We start from the raw sequence: 25009 nt of genomic DNA on the forward strand, positions 1-25009 counted from the left end.
GCCTGAAATAATTGAGATATAAAAAACAGTTTGCTCAGCCTGATGTACTTTGTAGCCCATTTCAGGAATTTTCCAGTGAAATCTTGTTTTTCTTTAGTTTTTTCTTTCTCTTTCCTTTCCACTATATTGGACCCAGGACTCCTACATCTGAAGCCTCTTGGGAATATTTAGTGAGTGCCTCTAATGTGCAGAGCTCTGCTCTGCACTGGACACTGAAGCATATGGAAGAAAGAGGGGAAGGCACCAAGTCTGGGAAAGGGGGAGGGAATAGCAATGAGGGTCACCTGTAACCCTTGCCCAGCCCACCAATGCCCCCTCTCACCTCTCAATCAATTAATCACTGGTATTTATTGAGTAGTTACTATGTGTAGAACACTATTCTAAGGGCTTGGGAGAGCACAATCCAACAGAATTGACACATTATCTGCCCATCGTAAGCTTACAGTCTAGGCCCTCTCCACCCCCAGTGGGCACCCCCTGTCACAGCCAATGGGCAAACTTCATTTCCCAAGGCTTGGGCTACCATCAGGGGAAACTCATGGCCCATGAAGGAGGGCAAGCTGCTCATGCTGCTGCTAGGCATATCTTTCCCCTCTCATCCACTGGTGTCTGAGCAATACTCACCTTAATGGCTAAGGTCCAGGAAACAAGTGCACTATGTTATAAATACAAGTACATATAGCTTTCCTTAAAGACCACTGAAAATGCAAATCCATCTACGAGTTTGTGTGTGGCTGAGAACTGCACATTGTGGACAAGGTTTGCAAGTGTGTAAAAGATGCCATATTCACAGTTGTGCATACAGTCTCACTGGCAGTGTTATCTCCAAATTCAAGAGCAATTTTGCTCCTTTGTGAAGTAAATGTCATCAATTCTATTACCCATATTTTATTATCATTACTGATGTTTGTAACAAAGTTAAACAGCTTCTTTTGTTCTTTTCTCCTTTTTGCCTCCTGTCAGTTGAATGATTTTAGGCTTTTAGACATTAACCATGTTCTGATTTATCAAATTATTTTCATCTTTGGCCTTGCTATTGATATACTGAGTGAACTTTGAAAAGACAATTTGTGAGTTTTTTATTTTGTAAAATGGGAATGGTGTTTTGGGTCTCTTACATTTTATAAGCTTTCATAAGGAAATACTTGCTAGGAGCTAGGAGCTCCTCTGAAGAATAAAGATATTTTAGTATGAAGTACCATTATCCCATTATTCATATTGGATCTGTCTTGGTCAGGATACTTCCTACTCCTGACTTTTATGACCCAAACAGTGAATTTGGCTGGCCTGACTCCCTCTCTTCCCCCAGCCCTTCAATTCTCCCACTTGCCTCCTCCCCCCACTATGGACTTGGGGTTCTGCTTCCAACCCAAAGCAATAAACTTGGAACAACTTTGTGTTGTCAGTTGTTTTCTAAAATGGCATATTTGGAACCCAGAAGATATTTTATGTTCTTATTTTCTTTATTAGGCAAGCATTCCTAACTTCCAGCCATTCTTTTAAGTAAATTGTTTATCAGGTGGCATTTATGGGATTTTACTTTGTGGTATTTGTCTTTCACCTGGTTGTTATTTCAGCAATATCTTTTATGTTTAAGCTACAAGGGTTATAGCTGTGGTTCCAGTGCTTGCTACTGAAGCTGTTGTTCCTCTAACAGTTTGCCATAGAACTGGCTTTAGATGTATTTTGGGAGTACCATTAGTAGCTGCATAAAACAGATGGAGGAAATATGTCTATGACCAGTTCTCACGATTTTTGCACATACTTTTTTCAGTGGGGAAGGGCAAGTTTTCTGAAAACAGGGCTCAACTGTGCTAATTTGTCAGATATTTATGTGCACACAAGAGGCAAAGGAATGTTGAATGCAATTTCAAACCTCATGCCCACTTCATTTTACCACTTCAAAAGTATCACCAAGATCCCATGATACATAATTTAGTGTATCTGTGGAACACCATTAATGTCTGCAAATGTCATTTTTTATAATATGTTTTTGGGAGAATGGAGCCTCAGATAATATACACAGATAGTAGTCAATTGTCTTTATTGAGCACTTACTGTGTGCAGAGGACTGTATTAAGCACTTGGGAGAGTACAACATAATTATAAATATTCAAATAGTAGACAGTATACTATCTCACACACAAATTCGTGTAACATTCCTTATTTTTTCCTTCTGGCCTGCAAGCTCTTTGTCGGTATTGCTTGCTTGCTTCTGATTCAATGCTGAAGATGGTGTTTCTAGGATGTGGACTTTCTCGGCTGATACCGTAACTCAGTCTGTAGAGGTTCAATATATTCTTTAGGATTCAAGGGTGATGCTTCTGGCCAGGGAGAATTTGTTCATGTATGGGAAGGTGGCTGAAAAGTCTTATGAATGATAATCTCTTCCACATTATACACAGTGTCCCCCAAAGTGCCGTCCTGTTGGCCACCTGCTGTGTCTGGTGCCAGTTTTAAATTGTGCCTCTTGGTGTGATGCTTTTCTTGAAACCTGTGCTTAGAGGGGCACCCCATTTCTAATTCCAGCCTGATTTGACTGCTGCTACTGTCTTCCAGCTGTCCAAAACTATGCTACACTGTCTGAAGTTTTACATCATTAGCCTATTGATATTATTTCTGCACTTCTGTTTCTTCTGTCTTCCTTACTTCATCTCACAGTCACTGAACATCTTATTACCTCATATTACCTGATCAATCTACATCACTAAATGTGGGATGTGATCAGTACTGCTTTCGTACTTCTGTGTTGACTGCATCTATCATTTGTGATCGTGGCTTATCATTCAACATTCAGAATTGCACATAGATAGTACTTATAGAAGTGTTCAGGTGTGGCACTGGTGTCTTAAGTCCAGGCTGAAAGTCTTAGAGAAGTCTGGATACTAACTATAACCCTTCAGAGTGTTCTGAAGTCAGTCAATTGTATTTATTGAGCACTTACTGTGTGCAGAGCACTGGGGAAAGTACAGTGTTACAATATAACAGATACATTCCCTGCCCACAGTGAGTTAAAGCTTGAACCACACTGGTAATAATGTTGGTATTTGTTAAGTGCATACTATGTGCAGAGCACTGTTCTAAGCGCTGGGGAAGATCTAGTATCATCAGGTTGTCCCACGTGGGGCTCACAGTCTCCATCCCCATTTTATAGATGAGGTAACTGAGGCACCGAGAAGTGAAGTGACTTGCCCACAGTCACATAGCTGACAAGTGGCACAGGTGGCATTCGAACCCATGACCTCTGACTCTCAAGCCCGGGCCCTTTCCACTGAGCCACGCTGCTTCTCTTGTACCACACTCAGCTTGTGAGTTTGCCAAAGGCTAAGGTAGCTTTCTTGACTTGGTTTTCTACTACTTTATTATGGCTTCATTAGATAAGGAAGAATAATTTAATGGCAACTCTCAGCTATATATTGCTTGTACAGATCTCAAGTTGTATATAGGAGAAGCAGTGTGGCTCAGTGGAAAGAGCACGGGCTAGGGAGTCAGAGGCCATGGGTTCTAATCCCGGCTCTGCCACTTAGTTGTGTGACTTTGGGCAAGTCACTTAACTTCTCTGTGCCTCAGTTACCTCATCTGTAAAATGGGGATTAAGACTGTGAGTCCCACGTGGGACAACCTAAGTACCTTGTATCTACCCAGTGCTTAGAACGGTGCTTGGCACATAGTAAGTGCTTAGCAAATACAAAAATTATTATTATCATTATTATATGTCTTCTGGGTGCCAACTGGTCCAGAACCAGCTGTAGGTTAAATGTTGAATATAAGGAAGCAGCGTGGCCTAGTGGATAAAGCACAAGCCTGGGAGTCAGAAGGACCTGGGTTCTAATTCGACTCAGCCAGTTGCCTGCTGTGTGACCCTGGGCAAGTCTCTTCACTTCTCTGTGCCTCAGTTCCCTCATTTGTAAAATGGGGATTAAGACTGTGAGTCCCATATGGGACAGGGACTGTGTCCAACCTGATTAGTGTGTATCTACTCCAGCACTTAGAACAGTGCTTGACACATAGTAACTGCCTAACAAATACCATGATTATTATTATTCTCATGTTTAGGCTTCAAGAATATAATCAGAATATAATACTTCTTTTTTGATAGATTCAAGGACTTTTGATGATGCTCTGAACCTGTTGATCTGGAAGAGTTTCCAAGAGGATGAGATTCATATTTTAATATTAGCTTTCAGGTTTTTTTAATTGCATTCTCAAATGAAGCTATTGTGTTCTCAATAGCAAAGATTGAACAAGACTGGACAGAATACGCAATGCTGCATTACACTATTGACGATGGGCTCAAGGCCAGACAAGGCCCCTTCGATTCTGTTTTGGCTTGCCATACTGTGGAGCAATGATAGATCTTAAACATTTTGTAGTTGCATCAGGTAAACCTGAAAGAGATTGGAAAGAATAAAAATAAAAGTCAAAAGATTCTTCCTATTCCTAATGACACAAACACTAGCAGCCCTAATTTCCAAGACAATGAAAAGTTAGATTTTTTTTTAAGCCAATCTCTCCACAATCAAAGCTAAGGTGAGAGTTGAAGCAACTTTCTAAATATTTCTGTGTTTTTCCAGAATTATTCAGATAATAAAGACAAGGCACTTTGGTTAGGTTGGGAACTTTTGAAACAAACATCAGGTTACAGATAGATGCTGCTGCTGTTGAACCACCATATTTGGTGGGCAGGGTGAAGGGTTTGACTGATCATTTGAAACTCAAGGACATCTTCATGTTTTTTGACCCTTTTTACCCACAGGCAGAGGATAGTAGGCTTTAGCTTTCTCAGCTTGGGACCAGGGAAGCCAGCCTGGTAGTGGACAGCAGAAAGAGAGATCAATTAATCAATGGTATTTATTAAGCACTTACCATGTGCAGATCACCATATTAAGTGCTTGGCAGCATGCAGTACCAAAGAGTAGGTAGACATAGCCCCTGCCCACAAGGAGTTTACACACTAGAGGGCTGGGACAAAGTTAGGGAACAACAGAGAAGGCTGGGCCACACCACCCCCTCTCTCTCCTCTCCCACTCCCTAGCCACACTCTTTTACCAATCAAAACCCCCCAGTGGGGAAGGGAAAGCAGTTGTCAGCTAACTCTTTTCAAATTGCATTTCCTCTGTACTTGCCCTCTACTCTCTGTTTATCCCCAGCAAAAGTGACTCATTCATTCATGCAAACATATTTATTGGGTGCTTCCTGTGTGCAAAGCACTGTACTAAGTGCTTCGTGTACAATACAACAACAAAGACACATTTCCTGCCCACAGTGAGCTCACACTCGAATCCACCATTCCTAGTTAGACACTTCCTGTCTGCTCAAATCAGCAGTATTTGAGTGCTCACTTTGTGCTCTCCCAAGGGAGAGCACACCCAGCAGACACGAACCCCTCCCTCAAGGATCTCACAGCCTAACATCTACCATCCTCTAACATCCTTTCGGCAGAGGAAGAAACTGCCTTGGAGCAAGGTTGGGAGAAGAACCCAAGATCCCTGCCTAAGTGAACGAGTAGAGAGTCCTGGAGAGGATCTGGCATTGGAGGCTCCCACAGTGGACAAACTCCCTGTGGGTGTCTCCCTCATTTCCCTCCCAGAGTGACTGCCAGACAAGCTGCTTCCTGGGAAAATCACTTCTTGTGGCCAGAGGAAAACTCTTTGGCTAGGAAAGCTGGCTGCATGAGTAACTCCTTGAAGTGATTAGCCATTTGAACAATAGCCTTACCCCAGGAAAGAACAAGCTAACCTCGAGGCTGTAAATACTGAAGCTGTTGACAAACGGTTTCCCACCTTGGGAGCCGGGCATGGCAGCTAAAGGGTCACGTGAGGCCCCCCCAGCCCTGAGCCTCAGCCCAGAGCCAAAAGTGCAGGCATCTAGAAAAGGCTTGGCCGCTGTGAGTTACGGGAAAGGAAAAAGCTCCAGTTTCACTTGAAGAGGGAAAAAAACCTGAAAGAATGGTCTCTTTCAATGCAGACAGATGCAGTCTGGCTGGGAGACAGGTTTAAAAATCCAAGTGGCCCAATAACGTGAAAAAATCTCCTCGGATTCAAAGTGGTATTTTAAATACCGCACAAGTGCAGATAATAAATGTGATGGTTTTTCCATCCTCCATGTGCAGGGCCAGCCACGTTCCAAAACCATGGAATATTTCTTCTCTTTTCAGAATACTGCAAACATGTGGCTAAGCCTAGCCTATGTTGTCAGAGGAGGTGAGCAAGCCCTGCTGCTGGGAGAGGCTGCTGGGGTTGGTACTGCGTAGCCTGATGCCCAGTGGTTTCCAAGAAAGCGAGTTACCTTTGTCATCCCATTGGAAAATGAATGCTGCCATTGTTATTTTAGAAATAGCACAAAGTTTCCAGACACGATAGAGATGTTAGAACTCTAAAACAGAATTCCAGTGTAGAGGGTTCTTTTCACGATGAATAAAACAATGTGAAAAAATGATGTTTACAGGGCCTAGTTATGGATTGGAAATCAGAATTCCCTCTGGTGCATGTTCATCCTTCTCTCTCACTCTTTTTCTCACTCCCTCTTCCTCGCTCCCACTGCCAACTGATATTCCCTTGTTTATTGTTCCAGTCTCTTTCCACAGTCCCCGCAAGACCCCCAGAATGGAACATGAATGTGTCAGCCTGTGGAGGAATCTGGTGCACACTACCTTGAGTGTTCCCCTATGAGGGCCCAGTGGACTGTCAGGTTGGAGTTAAAGCTCAATAAATCAGGTGGTCTCACATCAGCCCCTGGTGTATTGCAGTCCACCTCATAAAACTACTACTTAATTAAGTACAGTGCATACGGTTGGCAGCCTCTGGTCCCCGGCAAAAGCCTAGGTTGGAGCATAAAAACCTGATGCTGAGCCCTGTGGGTCACAGTTGAGGCAGGAAGTGAATGCAACACTCTTTTTCCTTGAGCTTTTTGTGTCAGTTTCTTGTGTCGACCATTGTTTTAAACCTCTCTGAAAAAGGAAAATGTCAGGGGGTGGAGGCCTGTGATAATCTAGATATCTGGATAAGATAGCTATTGACATGATCTTTCTTTCAGTTCACTTGGATGGGGGTTTAGCTAGCCAATGCCAAATTTGAGGTTTAAATTCTAGTTCTGGTTGGACAGGAATTAGTAATCAGGTCCCTTGGTGGCAGTGAAGGGAGAGTTGGGAGACAAGAAATGCTTCACACACTTCAAAATGGTTCCTTGTAGGGCCGGACCCAAGCAGCAAGATGAGTAAGCTTGCCCAGCAAGATGAGTAAGCTTGCTTCTAGTGAACCTGAGCTGCTTCTGCTTGCTGGTTGGTCAGGGGCTTTAGAAACATGCTCCACTTTTTAGTGTGCTGCCCAAAGTCTGAAAAAAAGAGGGTTCGTGAGCTCAAACCCTGCCTCTTCCTCTAAAGTATTATATGTCTACACTGGGATCTTTGATTTTTATAGCAATAATAATTAGAATAACATTTGTTATGCATTTACTGTGTGCCAAGTGCTGGGTAGATACAAGATAATTGAATTGGTCACATTCCCTGTCCCACATGGGCCTCACTGAGTGGGAGGAAGAACAGGTATTGAATCCCCATTTCACAGTTGAGGAAAATGAGGCACAGAAAAGTTAAATGACTTGCCCAAGATCATTCATCAGGCAGGTAGTGGAGCCGGAATTAGAATTCAAGTCCCCTGACCCACAGTCTTGTGATCTTTTCCAGTAAGCCAAGCTGTTTCTCAATCAATCCAACTGTATTTATTGAACACTCACTGTGTGCAGAGCACTGTACTATCTGCTTGGGGGAGTTCAATATAACAAAGTTGGTAGACACGTTCCCTGTATACAACAAGCTTACCATCTAGCGGGATTACAGTCTCAAGTGGGAAAACTAATACCTACTTTTCATGGTTGTTTTTGAGAAATAATTGAGAAGGAACAAAAAGTACTTTGCAGAAACATAGCATTTTAAGATTTTCAAGTAGAAAATTATTTTAAACATTATTAAAAAAGCATACTTGCAGGAAAGTGAAGGCTCTTGATTGAACATGCCAGAGGTATTGCAACCATTTCCCCCTTCATTATCATCTGTAGTTGTGATCCTGTGTGTGATTTACCTGTGATGAAACTGATGAAAATAAAATGCAACACTTTGTGGTAGTGGAGCTTTGACTAGGCTAGTGCCTCAGCCTCCATAATCGATAGTATTTATTGAGCACTTAGAATGTGCAGAGCAGTGTATTAAGTGCGTGGGAGACTAAAATGCAACAGAATCAGCAGACGCGCTCACAGTCTATAACGCTGCCGCTTCTAAAGGTGGGAGAGAGGGGGAGAATTTAAAAAAACAGCACAACAAAGCGTATTCTTCAAGATGTGGCCATGATTCAGCTGGAAAGGCTTCATTTTGTCATTTGCTTTAAGTATCGTTGGAAAGTGTTTCCTCTACATTCAGTCCCTATTCTTGATGCGAAAAGAACGGTAGACTAGCTGGCAGTGAAAGAGATTGTATAATGCGGGTGCCCTCTGGTGTTGCCAAAATAATTGTCATGCAACTTTCCGTTACTGAGTTTAGGATTGCCTGAAGAAAATCAGCCTTGCCTAAGTTTTTGGTTTTACCAGATCAAAAAAGAGTGCATTATTTAGTGGTTTCCTTTTTAATTATTCCTCATTTAGGAGTCTTGGAGCTCTCTAAGGGTGAATAACTATCAAGGTTAGGGATTTGCACGTTTTCCTTTGAATTTTGTCATCTCGATGCGGTTAGAAACTTTTTTCTCGGTTTTTGTGAGGTCAAAGTTTGTTTTTTAATTGAAGCAGAGATATTTGGATAAGGATGAAATCATGCTAGGCCTTAGTATTTCTGCCTATACAAACAATCCTTCTGCACAAAAAATATCCTAAGGACCTTATATCATCACTAGCAGAAATACCCAAACTTCTTGTGAGTTGCATACTTTTCACCTTTTCTTTGAGCATTTCCACCCCTTTGCCCCCAGTTATGTCCTTCCTTTTATACACACCCATACACAAACACACTAAAATATTTACCAACAACTCACACAGTCCCACAGAAAAGCTCACATATCTTCACATCTGCTCAGACTTGTACACACTCATCTTCAAACTAAAACAAACACATGCATGTTAATTCACACACGTACACACACCTTCAAAATAGCACACAGACATATTTGCGCTGGTGCAAGATCAATCCATCTATTGGTCAATAGTATTTATTGAGTGCTTACTATGTGCAGACCGCTATACTAAGCTACTGGGAGAGTACAATAGCACAGAGTTACCAAACACATCCCCTGCCCACAAGGTGCATTTGCTCCTGGAGCTGGCTAAGCCAGGGTCAACTCTTCTCCAGTCCTTCCCCACTTCAATCTTCCCAGAGCCCCTCCAACTCTGAGGAAAGGGAAAAGTCTTGGAAATGCCTGGCAACACATCTGCCCCAAAGTTTGGAAGAGAACCCTTGTCTTTCCGCCAAACCCTCTCCTCCCCCTGACTTTCCCATTAGTGCAGACAACACCTCCATATTCCCTGTCTCACAAGCTCATAACTTTGGTGTCATCCTTATTTCATTTCTCTCAATCAACCTGCGTATTCAGTCTGTCAACAATCTTATTAGTTCTACCTTTTCAAACATCTCTAGAATCTTTCCCTTCCTCTCCATCCAAACTACTACTGCATTGATCCAAGCAGTTATAGCCCCCTTTACTAGTGCATCACCCTTCTCACTGACTCTTCTGCCTCCGTTTTCTATCCACTCCAGTTCATACTTCAATTTGGTGCCTGGATCATTTTTCTTAAAAAAATTGTTCTGCGCACACTATTCAAAAACCTCCACTGGATGCTAGCTGATCGATGTCAGCATCAAACAGAAACTACTCTTTAGCATTGACTTTAAGGGGCTCAGTCAGCTCTCCTTCTCCTACCTTATCTCAGTGATCTCCTACTACAACTGAGCCCTCACCCTTCAAACCTCTAACACCAACCTACCTACTGTGCCTCAATCTTGTCTACCCCTCCACCCATCCCTTGCTCACCTTCTCCCTCTGGCCTAGAAACTCCCTTCTCCTTATATCTGACAGACTATCACTCTCCCCACCTTCAAAGCCCTACTAAAATCATCTCTCCTCCAAGAAATCTTGCCTGACTAACCTCTCTTTCCCTCACCCTATATCTGTTACCTATATTTGTGCATCCATCACCAGTTTCCACTCATATCTCAACTGGAGCAGTCTGCAGCTCCATTGAATTTGCTTGATTTGTTAATTTGCTGCTAGTAGCAAAGAGGCAGTGATCAGGGGTGTTTTGGACCAAGAAAGTTGGGAGAAAAACAGTGTGATCAGATTAATGGTATTGGTGCTTGAAATTTTTTCATTAGTTTACGCTAACATTATTGTGAGGTTAACCGTAGCACCCATTAAAAACCCAAAAAAGAAGGGAAAAATAGAAATTGATTATAAAGCATATGACTATTCATATTATCGGTAGCATTTACCTGTATGCTTTAGACCTTCAAGATGCTACTATGGTGGTACGATTTTCCCTGTGTATGGTGACTCATTTGTGGCTGGCAGTCCTTTCTGCATTACTCCAGTAGTAGTAATAATAGAATGGTACTTATTGAGCATCCATTGGGTGCAATGCGCTGTGCTAAGCACAATGAAAGAAAGTACAATAAGAGATGCATTCCCCATTCAAAATGAGCTTACACTCCAACACACACACACACACTCAGGGGAGACCAATATGAAAGTATTTACAGATAGAGTAATCTGATTCATTGAAAGTTCAACTGAATATATTGTACACACAATTGCCAAGAACAGGTGTAAATAAAACAATAATATATAAATCCTGGAGTTGGCTGTTAGGTTGTTACAATTAGGGATGTTGGTAATTAACTGGGGAAGATTTTAAGAGGGCTTTGAAATAATATAGGATGAGTTGTGGTATGAAGGATTTGTGCAGAGAGGGAGTTTCAGAAGGGAACAATGAATGAGGGCACCAAGGTTGGAGAGTTGAGAGCGAGAGTTTTATGATTTACTTGGTAGAACTGGAGAGAGAGAACTGGGGCATAGTGGGTGAAGAGAGCCAAAAGTAAGATGAGGAAAGTTGGTAGGGAACCTTGAAGCAGAGGAGCTTTGTTTTCTTGATGCAAAGGGAATTGGGAAGCCAATGGAAGTTTTTGAGGAGTTCAGAGAGGTGTGTCCACTGATGCATCAGGAAGATGGTCCATGTAGTAGTGTACAGATTGGAAGGTGGAGAGGCTGGATGCAGGGAGGTCAGTGAAAAGGCTGATATGCTAGTCTAGCCACAGTATGACAAGAGTTTGGACCAGGGTGGCATGTTTGGAGCAGAAGAAATGGATCTAAGAAATGTTGTGTAGGAAGGAATAACAGGATTTAGTAGTATATTGAATGTGAGAGGTTGCAAGACAGGGAAGATTTGAAGATGACACTGAGTACTAGAGCCCTGGGTAATGTGGGGGAGGGTGAACAGGGGTGTCTTTCCCGTGGACCTCAGAACAAGGTGAAGGGGGAGATTCTGTGGCCTTTTGGCTCCTGCTCGAGTTTCTGCTTGCCCTGATCAGCTTAAATTGTACTTAAATTGCTATAGGATCCTGGTGAGAAAGAAGGCACTGAGGAGAATCAGAGATAAGATAGGTATCATTGCTGCAACCAAAGCAGGTAAGAGATAAAGTTTAAAGTGCATTATTTCTTTCCTGTCATGTATGTATGTGACAACCTAAGAGAGCTGTTTTCAACTTCAAAAAAAAAAAATCTTTTTACAGTTTTGGGAGATCAGACCTCCAAGTCTTTATATAAAGCTAGGAAAATCCTACCTGCTGTGGCACCTGATCTCAGCAAGCAGTCATTCAATCCAAGAGAAATTTACTTTTGACCAGATCAAAGATTAATGATTGTAAGAGGAAACTCCACCTTCATTTCATTGGATAAACATATTTCTTGAGTTTTTTCTCTCTATATTCATTAATATCCTTTCTTCTATGTGTCTTTTTCTAATCAAAGTATTGCTAATCAGTGGCTTTATTCAGGATCAAAGTCTTGTTTTGATAGTTTTATGAGTGTGTATATATATTTATGTCTATAGACTGATGGTTTGGCAAGAGGAGAGAGCATGGCTCTGGTAATCAGGAAACCAGGGTTTTAGTTCCAGCTCTGTAAGTGAAGGAAGGATGCTGGGGCTGAGCTACCAGTGCTGAAGATTTCTGACCTCCTGTGGTGTTCCATGAGGTGGACAGGCCCAATGGAAATCCTGAGAAAAAGCTGGTTTAACATAGGAACACTTATCATGGACCAGCTGTGTTAAAGTGCCTTGGCACAGCATCAGAATTATACTGCAGTCACATAATAATAATACTTAAGTGTTTACTATGGGTCAAGCACTGTACTAGATACGAGATAATCAGGTTGGAGAAAGTCCCTGTCCCACATGGGACTCATAATCTTAATAGAAGGGAGTAGGATTTAATCCCTATGAGGAAACAGACACAGAGAAGTTGAAGCAGCGTGGCTCAGTGGAAAGAGCACGGGCTTGGGAGTCGGAGGTCGTGGCTAGCTACCTCACTTGTCTGCTGTGTGACCTGGGGCAAGTCACTTAACTTCTCTGTGCCTGTTACCTCATCTGTAAAATGGGGATTAAGACTGTGAGCCCCACGTGGGACAACCTGATTACCTTGCATCGACCCCGCCGCTTAGAACAGTGCTTGAGACATAGTAAGTGCTTAACAAACACCACAGTAATTGTTATTATTATTAAGTGACTTGCCCAAGGTCATACAGCAGACAAGTGGCAGAGTGGGGATTAGAAAGAGCACAGGCTTTGGAGTCAGAGATCATGGGTTCGAATCCCAGCTCTGCCACTTGTCAGTTGTGTGACTGTGGGCAAGTCACTTAACTTCTCTGTGCCTCATCTGTAAAATGGGGATTAAGACTGTGAGCCCCACGTGGGACAACCTGATTCCCTTGTGTCTACCCCAGTACTTAGAACAGTGCTCTGCACATAGTAAGTGCTTAACAAATACCAACATTATTATTATCCTCTGACTCCCAGGATTGTGGTTTTTCCACTAGGCTACACTGCTTCTCCCCAGCTTCAAGGTTTAAATAGGGCCTGCAAGAAAAAATCATTTGTGAGCACTTTGCAGTGTGCTGCACTCCTGCCCAACCTGCTTGTTGCGCTCTGTACCCTAGTGGGAATTTTACTGACAGGGATGAGAGGGCAAGTGTTGTGCAAATTGTTAGAGGTGAAATCAATTCCTTCACACAGGTCTTCACTCCTGAAGTCTGGGACCAAGGATCATCTGTCCTTCTTGACACAAGACTCCATTATCTAGATGTCTAGGAGAGCTTAGACCACCTGAAAGGGTCTGTATTCAGGCATACCTTACAATATGGCTGGAATACGTTCCTTGAAGATATTGCTTTGTTGTGAATAGTTATACCCTAGCAATCTTGTTCCCAAAGACAGTGATTAGGTTCATTTTCAGACTGGACATAATAATAATTGTTGTAATTGTTAAGTACTTACTAGGTGCCAACCACTGTACTAAGCACTGGGTAGTTACAAGATAATTCGGTTGGACTTAGTCCCTGTCCCACATAGAACTTGCAGTCTTAATCCCCATTTTACAGATGAGGTAACTGAGGCACAGAGAAGTGAAGTGATTTGCCTTAGATTAAAATGTGAGGACCTAGAGATGCTTCTTAAGATCTTATTTTTTCACAGTGCGTTTTTAACTCCTAGACTTAGTTTATGATGATGATAATAATTATAATTATGGTATTTAAGCAGATACTATGTACTAAGTACTGTACTATGCCCTGGGGTATATAGAAAGACAATCAGGGACAGGACAGAGCTGGGATCAGAATCCAGGTCCTCTGACTCCCAGGCCTGTGCCCAAGCCTCACAATGCAGAGGTGCCGTTGGACTGAGGGGTGTATTAGGGGAACAGTTTGACTGTTTCTCTGACTTCTCTGAAACCAGGAGAAGTGAGAAACCTGGATGACATGTACTCCAGCAAAAAGCATTCGGGAGCACTCTACTATCACCATTTTGTTAGAGTCTGTTGCATTCAGAGCACTATACTAGGCACTTGGGTAGGATCTGGAAGAAGTGTAAGACAGAATCTCTGCCTCCGAGCAGTTTACAATCAAATGGGGAACACAAGCAGACATAAATGGACAAATATACATTGGTTAAAAGAGCATGAGAGTATGTATGAACACCAAACACTAATGTGGAATTCTCTCACTTAATATCCTTTCCTTCTTCCTGCTGCTTGTCTTGAAAAAGTCCCATGCAGCTCCAGGATTGAACTTTCCTGGCACACAGTATATTGGAAGTCCTTTATGAACTCCAATTGCTAGAGGGCTTTAAAAATCCAAGCTAAGATTCCAGTGTTCGTCTACTTCCAAGAACACATTTGCTGTGGGATATGCAGGTACTCAGATTCCCTCTTAGAAACTTGACTGAATCACTGCTTTCTCTAAGGGTTACCAGCTGGGAAAAAGCAAATAGCAGAATCAAGCTGGATGATGAAAAGTATGCAGTCTGAATGGGACTAAGGAAATTTGCCATCCCAAGAGAATTTCCCCCAGACCAATAAAGTCCCTGACCTACAGACCCTTGCCAAAGGGGCCCACTGGGCTAATGTCTTGTTGTTCTGTGGACCAATCCGACCCCCAGGACCCTGAGGGAAATAAGCCAACCAGAGTCATAAGCACAAGAGTTCTGGCTTCCAGGCCAGAATGTGTCAGGTGTAGAGACCTCAAGTCTGTATTCATCAGCTTAAACCAGAAAGAAGGGTTTTCAAACATTACCTCATGGGCATTGTTCTTGGCAGTGTTTTTTTAATGGTATTTGACCACTTACTGTCTGTTAGGCACTGTTCTAAGTGCTGGGGTAGATACAAGATAATCCATTTGGACATAGTTCAGGTCCCAAGTGGGGCTCATAGTCTTAATCCCCATTTAAAAGGTGAGGTAACTGAGGCACAGAGGAGTGGTTTGCCCAGTAATGTCTCTAGGTCTCAATTTCCTCATCTGCAAATGGATTTAAATAATTATTATTATTATGGTACTTCAGTGCTTACTTTGTGCCAAACACTGTGCTTAGTTCTGGAGTAGATACAAGGTAATGAGGTTGGACCCAGTCCCTGTTCCACAAAGGGCTCGCGGTCTTAATCCTAATTTTACAGTTGAAGTAACTGAGGCACAGAGAAGTGAAGTGGCTTGCCCAAGGTCATAGCAGTCAAGTGGAGGAGCCAGGATTAGAACCCACATCCTCTTACCCCCAAGTCCATGCTCTTGCCTCTAGGCCACGCTGCTTCCCATAGCTCTTCTTTCTCTCTCCCTCACTAACATGGTCATGGGTTCAAATCCCAGCTCGGCCACTTGCCAGCTGTGTGACTTTGGGCAAGTCACTTAACTTCTCGGTGCCTCAGTTCCCTCATCTGTAAAATGGGGATTAAGACTGTGAGCCCCACGTGGGACAACCTGATTCCCCTGTGTCTACCCCAGCGCTTAGAACAGTGCTCGGCACATAGTAAGCGCTTAACAAATGCCAACATTATTATTATTATTATTAACAGTGTGAGCCCATATGGACCAGGGACTATGTCCAATCTGCTCATCTTATATCTACACCAATGTTGAGCACAGTGGTTGGCACATAGGTGCTTAACAAATGCCACTGTTATTATTCAGCAAAGTCTGGTAAATGCTAATTTTCTATCCTTGTCCAGGAAAACATCTAGGAGTAACACTAAATAGGATGTCAACCTGAATTGCCAAGATCAAACCGAGGTTGACTCTCAACACCAGTTGGGAATTGGAGATTTTAATACACAGTTAGGAGACTCCCCACTTGGCCTTTGGTGGTTTGCCTTTCTCGTAACATGGCTTCTGTGCCATGAATGCAGCAGGGCTGTCAGCTCACAGCTAAAATACAATAAATCTGATATTCTCGTGTCTGTCCCTCATGTATTGCAATTCACCCCATAAAATGACTACTTAATTAAGTACAGTGCAGTGGAATTGGCAGCCTCCTTACCCCAACAACAGCCCAGGCTTGAATATATAAATGTACTCCTGTCATATTTACATCATGAAGGGTGCTAAAGACACTTGGATTCCTAAGGGGAGAAATTCTAAGCAGAATTGACAAAAAATTCCCTTTGGAATAGTAGAAAATTTCAAAACTTAAATCCAATCAGAAAGCAACTTTCCCAAGGCTTCGAAGCTCCATATATGCACTAAATGTTTCACAAGCATGGAAAAGATTAAAAATTCAATTTGTAAATGACTTTTCCTCAAGGGGAAAGTTACCAATTCAGTGGTCAGGTAGAAGTTGTTCATATGGGGTCTTCCACTGGAATTGACTGCTGCCAAATGTGATCAAAACCTGAGGAATCTAATCATTTCAATAAAAAATACACTAGTTCATGGTGTCAACAGATGAGTTCTTAAGAACTCATTATTCACTGTTCTATTGTTTTTTCAGAGGGAGGTAAATGGGTAGTATGACTTCACTAAATTCCCTATTACAACAGTCCCATCTTTATGGCTAATGACAGAATCTGCCAGGCTTCTAATTAATATATTCTATTGATGGAGCTTGTGCATGCTTTTTGATACAAAAGATGCTTTTAGAGGGGTGTCAAAATAATGATAATGATAGTTGAGGCATTTGTCAAATGCTTACTATGTGCCAAGTAGCTCTGGGGGAGATACAGGATAATCAGGTCCCACATGGAGTTCACAGACTGAGTAGGAAGGAGAACAGGTATTGAATCCCCATTTTGCAAATGAGGGAACTGAGACCCAAATAAGGTAAGTGATTGCCCTAGGTCACAGACAAATGAGCACTTTTTAATTTTTTAATTTTTTTATTTTTAATCAGCTAATTACGATTAGCACTCAGGTACTCTGACCCCTAGATGTTTATTCTTTCCAGGTCCATGTTCTTTCAAAATACTGGAGTATAAAAATAATCTCCTGGGAAACAAGCATACAGAAATACAGACAATTCAAACCACACATTTACTGTCAAGTTCGTATTTCACCCGCAATCTCTCTCATCCTTTGCAACTAAATCATGACTGTACTCCATACAGGGATAGATATACAATTAAATCTGAACAAAGTCCCTGGCCATCATGGGGCTCATAGTCTGATAGGGAGGTAGAATAGATTCCTATTATATAGATGAGAAAACCGAGGCACTGTGAAGTGACTTGGCCATGGTCATACAGTATACAAGTAATAATGTCGATATTAGAACCTAGAGTCTCTGATTCTCGGGCCCATGCTCCTTCCGTTATGTCAAACTGTCGCTCTGCAATGCACCCAGCTATGATATCACATTTCTTTGTAGCTTTTAACTCTTTTCTTTGATTTTTTTAAAATTCTAAACCCTTCATGTATGCAAGCTCCTCAGTATTTGCAAATTTAGGTTGATAAAAAATATTCAGATACAAAATGAGCAATGAAAAGCCCATTTTGGTGAGGGACTACTTTAATTCTGCTTTTACTCATTGTAAAGGGATGTTGAATTCTGGCTGTTCCAGTGATTACTGGAGAAGACCTTGTATTAGACCTAGAGAAGCAGCGTGACTTAGTGGAAAGAGCCTGGGCTTGGGAGTCAGAGGACATGGGTTCCAATCCCTGCTATGCCACTTGTCAGTTGTGTGACTTTGGGCAAGTCACTTAACTTCTCTGTGCCTCAGTTCCCTCATCTGTAAAATGGGGATTAAGGCTGTGACTCCCACGTGGGACAACCTGATTATCTTTTATCCCCCCAGTGCTTAGAACAGTGTTTGACACATAGCAAGGGCTAAACAAATATCATTATTATTATTATTATGCAACTCTGATTATTTGCGATCCTCAGCTTGCATTGTGGTTCAGGCACCTAGAGTGTAATTAATTGCTAAAGGTCATGATATTACCTGTGAGCTGTTATCGGACACTCTAAAAGACATATTAGTAATGCAATGATTCACTTGTTTCAGTGAAATAGGGCCAGATTTAATTGAAAAGCAAAGGAAGCCATCATCTGATACTAATTCAAGATATCTTTCCATCTATCTAGTCCAAAGAACGAGTTACCCTTACAGTATTTAAATATTCCTACAGTGGAACATAAACATTCAAAGCTATAGTGGTACTTTCTAACATAGTTATTTTAGTAATGATAGTAAAATGATAATTGGGGTATTTAAGCACTTACCATATGCAAAGCATTCTATGGGAAGCAGGATGGTGTAGTGGATAGAGCATGGGCCTGGGAGTGAGACAGTAATGGGTTCTAATCTCAGTTTTGCCACTTGTCTGCTGTGTGGCCTTGGGCAAGTCACATCACTTCCCTGTGCCTCAGTTACCTCATTTATAAAATGGATATTGAGACTGTGAGCCCCATGTGGGACAGGGACTGTCCAACACAATTTGCTTTTATCCACCCCAGTGCTTAGTACAATGCCTGGCACATAGTAAATGTTTAACAATGTCCACAGTTAATATTATTATTAACATTATTATTATGTGCTGGAGTAGCTGCAGTATAAGCAGATCAGACACATTCCCTGTCTTACCTGAGACTCAAAGTCTAAGAGGGAGGGAAAACAGGAATTTCATCCTCATTCTACAGATGGAGAAAGTGAAGCACAGAGAAGTTATGTACCTTAATAAATCTATAATATCAAGGCCATTTATACAACAACATTTTAGTGATGATATTAGTAGGGATACTTATTTAATAACCTATCAGCTACAAGGAGTGTGGTGGGGAGGGGAGCCCACTTATCAACCATTGAACATTAGTCCTAGGCCACTTTAACAACTGGGAAAAAGGATCTCTGTCCTTGATCCTCTGACACCATCCATTGTAAAGGGGCAACGGGAATCCTGGCCCGGCTCAATTGCATTTATTGAGTGCTTACTTTGTGCAGAGCACTGTAGTAAGCACTTGGAAGAGTACAATATAACAGTTGGTAGACACATTCTCTATCCACAATGAGCTTAGCGTCTTTGGGGATTCCCAGGAAATAATGGGACACCTTATTAGAACACAGGCAGAGTTGGTAGTGAGCACTTCGTGGAGGTATGTATGTGTCTGTGTGTGGCCTAATGGAAAGCTCATGGGCCTGGGAGTCAGGGAACCTGGCTTCTAATTGCTGCTCCACCACTTGTCTGCTGGGTGACCTTGGGCAAGGCACTGAACATCTTTATGCGTCATTCTCTAAATCTGTAAAATGGGAATTCAATTCCTCCTCTCACTCCTACTTATACTGTGAGCCCCATGTAGCATAGGAACTGTCTGACCTTAAATTATAACTAAAACTAAACATCTCTACCTCAGGTGGAAAGACTAATTATCCCAACCTTCATGTCCGGCAACTAGTTCCCTTGGGTGCAAATCATACCAACCACGGTCTGAAAAAGCAGGGATCAAATCTGATTAACTTGTTTTCTACTGGCATCAGATTCAGAGCCCTTGGGCATCTAGCAAGCCCCTATGGATGATAAAGTTACCCGTGCCTAATGCCCAATACCCATCATTTACCAATTATATTTAGAAATATGCGTGCTATGAGGAAATATTTTTCCTGGTAGCTGGCTTCTGAAAGATGAGGAAAGAAAAACTAACCCTAAAGGAAGATAAGATTTAGGTTCCTTGGCAGTGTTGGGTTACATTTCTGATATATCAGGCAATGAAGACTTTATATAACTAATAGGTGGTGTATTGTAAGGTGACCCCATTTTTCCAAAGTTCAAAGTGGGATTGGGATGGGATTTGCAAAGTCAATGATCCAAGATTAGGGGGAAGACTTGACAGAGAAGGTCTGTGTGTGTGTGAAAGAGAGAGCCTGTTTGTCCATACATGTGTGTGGAGTAGAGAGGCAGAGAAATGGGAAGAAGAAAGCAGAATCAGAAAGAGAAGACAAGCAGAGAAAAGCAGAGAGAGTGCAGGATTTCTGTCAGAGCTGCCCTGTAATCATAGTATTTATTAAATACTATGTGTCAAGTGCTGTTCTAAGCACTGGGTTAGATACAACTGATTGGGTTAGACACAGTCCATGTCCCACACAATGCTCACTGTCTAAAGTTGGAGGGAGAAGGATTTCCCCATTTTCTAGATGACATAAGTGAGGCACAGAGAAGTTAGGTTCACACTTCAGACAAGTGACAGAGCTGGGATTAGAACCCAGGGACTCTGATTCCCAAGCCTGTGCTCTTTCCACACTGCTTCCCAATCTGCTTAGATTTTGGGACTGTCCCATCCAATTCAGGACACCTGGTCACTTAATCTTCATAATAATTGTCGTGTTAAGTGCTTACTATGTACCAAGCATTGTACTGAGCACTGGGGTACATAAGGATATTTAGTTTGGATGCAATCTCCAACTGACATGGGGCTCACAGTCTAAGTAATGAGTGTAAGCTATTTCTAAATCAGTTTCTGCTACTGCTTTTTACTCCAACACTTCATGGTTTGCTGCCGGAACTTTTCTAACTCTTAAAGATGTACTGCACTAACCTAATAAACAGGAATCTGGAAGTCTTCAGTTACAGTCCCCATTTTATATATTTAGCAATTCCATGGTCATGATGAGATGGTTGCTAAGAAAATAAAACAAGCCAGAAATTAAGAAAGTTCAACAAAGGACTATTCTTTGTTTCTCAGACATGGCAACAGAGTGAATAATGAATCATGCCTAAAATAAGTGTGGGATAATAAGCAAAAAGGCAATTTTAAGATATGAAACATTTTTTACAATACCAAAAAATTATTTTTGTTCATAACTATGAACTCTTTCTACCTCTGAATAATTAAGAGAAACATATTGTGCATATGACTAATCAATTTTCACTTAATTTATCAGAGGATTGTTTCTAAGAATAACTTGCTGTTCTAGAAAGCCCCTGGATTGCCTTGATAAATGTCTTTTAAATTGAATTTAAATAGAATGAATTGGAGAAGCAGCATGGCCTAATGGAAAGACCATGGGCCTAGGAATTATAGGACCTAGGTTCTCATTTTGGCTCTGCCAAATTCTTGTTGTAAGTGACTTGCCCAAGGTCATACCTCATTTCTCCCTTCTACTTAGACTGTGGGCCCAATACAGGACAGGGACTGTGTCCAGTCAAATTTGCTTGTAACAACAACTCCAGCACTTAGAACAGTGGTTGACTCATAGTAACTGCTTAACAAATACCATGAAAATTAATGAGTTGCATTTTGCCAGAACCACAAAATTCTGCCAGTGAAACAGACCATTGGAAGTCCTCCCAGTTTGTCAAAAAGAAGTAGTGTGGCAAATTCCAGGATTTCCTATCTCCAAATTCTTCTGGACACTCAGGATAGCCATCAGAAACTCACTGAAAAGGGGAGGATATTATGGCTATTTGGGGAAACCCAAAGTCACGGCTAGTATCCACCCAGAGGTTCCTGAAAATTGTCATTGTTGAATGGAACTTAACTGCACAAAGACTAGTAGAACTGGCTAAGGAAAGACATTAGAGAAAAGAAAGATCTCTAGAAGGTCTTTGGCTTCATTTTTTTATGGCATTTGTTAAAAGCTTACTATGTGCCAGGCACTGTAATAAGCCCTGGGTTAAATACTTGATAATCAGGTTGGACACAGTCCATGTCCCACATGGGGCTCACAGTCTTACTCCCCATTTTACAGAGGAGGTAACTGAGGCACAGAGACGTTAAGTGACTTGCCCAAGGTCACACAGCAGGCAAACACTCTGTGCATGTCACTCCCCTCCTCAAAAGCCTCCCGTGGTTGCCTATCAACCTTCTCATGAAACAGAAACTCCTTACTCTTGGCTTCAAAGCTCTCCATCACCTTTCCCCCTCCTACCTCACCTTCCTTCTCTCTTTCTACTGCCCACCCCATACACTCCATTCCTCTGCCACTCACCTCCTCACTGCCCTCCGTTCACGCCTATCCCGCTGTCAACCCCTGGCCCACGTCCTACTGCTGTCCTGGAATGCCCTCCTTCCTCACATCTGCCAAACTAACTCTCTTCCCCTCTTCAAAGCCCTTCTGAGAGCTCACCTCCTCCAGGAGGCCTTCCCAGACTGAGGCCCCCCCTTTTCCCTCTGCTCCCCCTCCCCTTCCTTCCCCCCCACCCTCTGCTCTTCCCCCTTCCCCTCCCCTCAGCACTGTGCTTATTTGTATATATTATTCATTACTCTATTAATTTTGTTAATAAGGTGTATATCTTCTTGATTCTATTTATCTTGATGATGATGTCTTGTTTTTGTTTTGTTCTGTTTTGCTTTGCTGTATGTCTCCCCTGTTTAGAGTGTAAGCCCATCATTGGGCAGGGATTGTCTCTATATGTTGCCGAATTGTACATTCCAAGTGCTTAGTACAGTGCTCTGCACATAGTAAGCACTCAAATACTAAATGAATGAAAGTTGCAGAGCTGGGATTAGAACCCAGGTCCTCTGACTCCCAGGCCCATGTTCTTTCCACTAGGCAATGCTGCTTCTCATTGTCACCTTGTCTATCAGTCAATCGGTTGTATTTCTTGTGCTCTTACTATGTGCAGAACCCTGTACCAAGTACTTGGAAGAGCACAGTGTAACAGGGTTGGTGGACATGTTCCCCATCTACACCGACCTTTCAGTCTAGAAGAGTTTACAGCCTAGAGGAGCTGTCTCCCTCCTATAACTCACCTGCTGGTGATCACCTTAGTTACTGGTGGCTGTAAGTTGTCTGCTGGTGTTAAGACATCTAGTTGTTTCCACTAATTAACCATTTGAACTGACAGAAAATTGTAGCGAGTTAAGAATTCACTTAACCATACATGAGGGTAGCAAAGATCAGGCCACTCTTACCCCCCAGATTTAAAGTACTCCCAATCCCACCTCAGATGACTTTGAATGTTTTTTGGGACCAGTAGAGTAGTTCTAAGAGTGGCTCAGTATTTTCCATGCAAGTTTTTTCACAAATGACAACTGAATGCAATTATTCACCTTGCTTTTGGATCAACTTATTTTGTCTAGTGGCACACGAAAACACAAGTAATTCGGAAAACTTGTCACTCGCTTCAGGGAGCTGTTGCAGAAGATTCTACTCCAAGAGTGGGAAAGACAGCTATTGGCCTGGGTGGTTAATAATAATAATAGCATTTAAGCATTTAATATGTACTAAGCATGGTGGTAGGTACAAGATAAACAGGACCCACATGCAGCTCACAATCTAGGAAGGAGAACAGACACTGAATCCTCATTTTGCAGATGAGGGAATTGAGGCCCAGAAATTAAAGGACTTTCCCAAGGTCACACAGTAGACAAGTGGCAGAGCTGGAAGTAGAACCAAGGTCCTCTGACTCTTAAGCTTCTGCTTGTTCATCGAGGCTGCGCTGTTTCTCAGTAGTACAGTTTGGGGGTATAATGTTGGTCTGGGTCATAGAGTGTATTGAATAACTTCTGGAGGTCTTGTTCAATCAGGCTGGACTACTCCAAAGAATTCTGGAAGGTTGGGTTCCTTCTCCCTCTAGTTTTCTTCTTATAGTCAGAAAAGATACCAACAGCTGTGTCCCCTGGCCCTAGGATTTTGCAGTTCTCTGTGATTATTGCTTTGCAATGGGAGTCAAAGGGAAAAAAAAAATGGAATCAATTGACAAGGTCTGTCGAAAGGCAGACATGTCATCTGCAATAGCAGCAAATAAACCACTACAGTGGTGCAAATTTTTGCAATCTGCAAAAATTAGTCCTGTCCACTGCAAGACCCTTAATTTTGTTCAGTATTTTGGGATGGAATGTACTAACAGTGCCCTCTGCTGTCTGGCAGAACTTTTGTGCCCCAACTATTAGCTCCAACCTATTGGCTAGTTGGTTTGTATTCTTGGTGACCTGTTCAAGTAGAAAGATGTGCGGTGTAGTGGTCAAAGCAGTAAATGGAGAATTAAAAAAAAATCAAAAAGAGAAAGTGGTTCTTTCTAGCCCTGTCATCGATTCACGAAAGGTAGTTTTTCACTAGAGGAAAAAATAATAGCCCTGTGTTAATACAAGAATATTTAAGATTTTCCCCTTCTTTTAGCCCTGTCCCACACCTGAGTTAAGATTGATTTATCACCGTTCGTTGAGGCTTCTTCCAAATGCTAATAATTTGCTCATGAATGCTATTAAATTTAATTTTTATAACTATAAACCTGAGGCACTGAGTGGTTAAAATTTATAGTTTAATAGTTTTATAACTATAGTTTAATAGTTTTAAAACTATAACTCAGTTTTATAGTTGACAGGACTAAATCCACACCCCAGAGACCCAGAAGATGAATTTTGTTAGTGAGTGACCAAATGTCCTGATTCTGATAGGAGAATCCTCGTACTCCAAGGTCTATCTTATCAACTGCTTTAAGCATTTTGAGTTGGGGACACTGGGGTGAGCTTTGTGCTTATATTGTAGGATGCATGACATACTTTGTTATGTTTTTGTTTAGGCATCTATTGTCTGAGGCACATGCACAACTCATGTGATCATTTTTGTTTCCAGAATGCCTTCATCCCCAGAAATAAGTAGAAGAAGAGCAAGAGGAGAAAGAAGGAGAAGCTTGAGGAATCAACGGCCATAAACTTTGAAGATTACAGAGGAGGTGATGGAGAGGACAGCTCTGGTGGATGGGTGAGTGAACAAGAAACCAGAACCCTCAGCCCATGGAGAGACTGGGCCAAGGGTGATGAGTGGTGAGTCCGAAGCAGATCAGGATTGCTGCCTTAAGGATGTGGCCCGGTGAGGATGAAGGACAGGATTGGGATTCTGAAAGGTATTGAGTCTTGGGTTTGTGGCATTGCCACTCCTGAGGGACTCAGAGCGCTAGGCTCATGTTGATATGCAGTTATGGCTTTGAGATGTGTGTTTGTGTGTGTGTGTGGTGGTGAGGGTTGGGGGTGGGGGGAACACGGGGGTGTAGACAATCTGCTTGGGATCTGAAGTCTGTCATTCTCTCCACAACTCCTTTTTTTTTGTCCCTGCCCCTTGGAAGTC

General features: G+C 42.1%; 1 long non-coding RNA gene across 1 annotated transcript in view; it reads left to right on the plus strand.

Moving 5' to 3' along the window:
• The window catches only part of LOC103164745, a 58555-nt gene that overhangs the window by 15081 nt on the left and 18465 nt on the right, over positions 1–25009 (plus strand). The window contains exon 2 of the long non-coding RNA XR_484308.2: positions 24518–24646. This is a non-coding gene — a long non-coding RNA (uncharacterized LOC103164745). The remainder of the gene's footprint in view (positions 1–24517; positions 24647–25009) is intronic.

This window comes from Ornithorhynchus anatinus, chromosome X3 (assembly GCF_004115215.2).
Source record: "Ornithorhynchus anatinus isolate Pmale09 chromosome X3, mOrnAna1.pri.v4, whole genome shotgun sequence".
NCBI lineage: Eukaryota > Metazoa > Chordata > Mammalia > Monotremata > Ornithorhynchidae > Ornithorhynchus > Ornithorhynchus anatinus.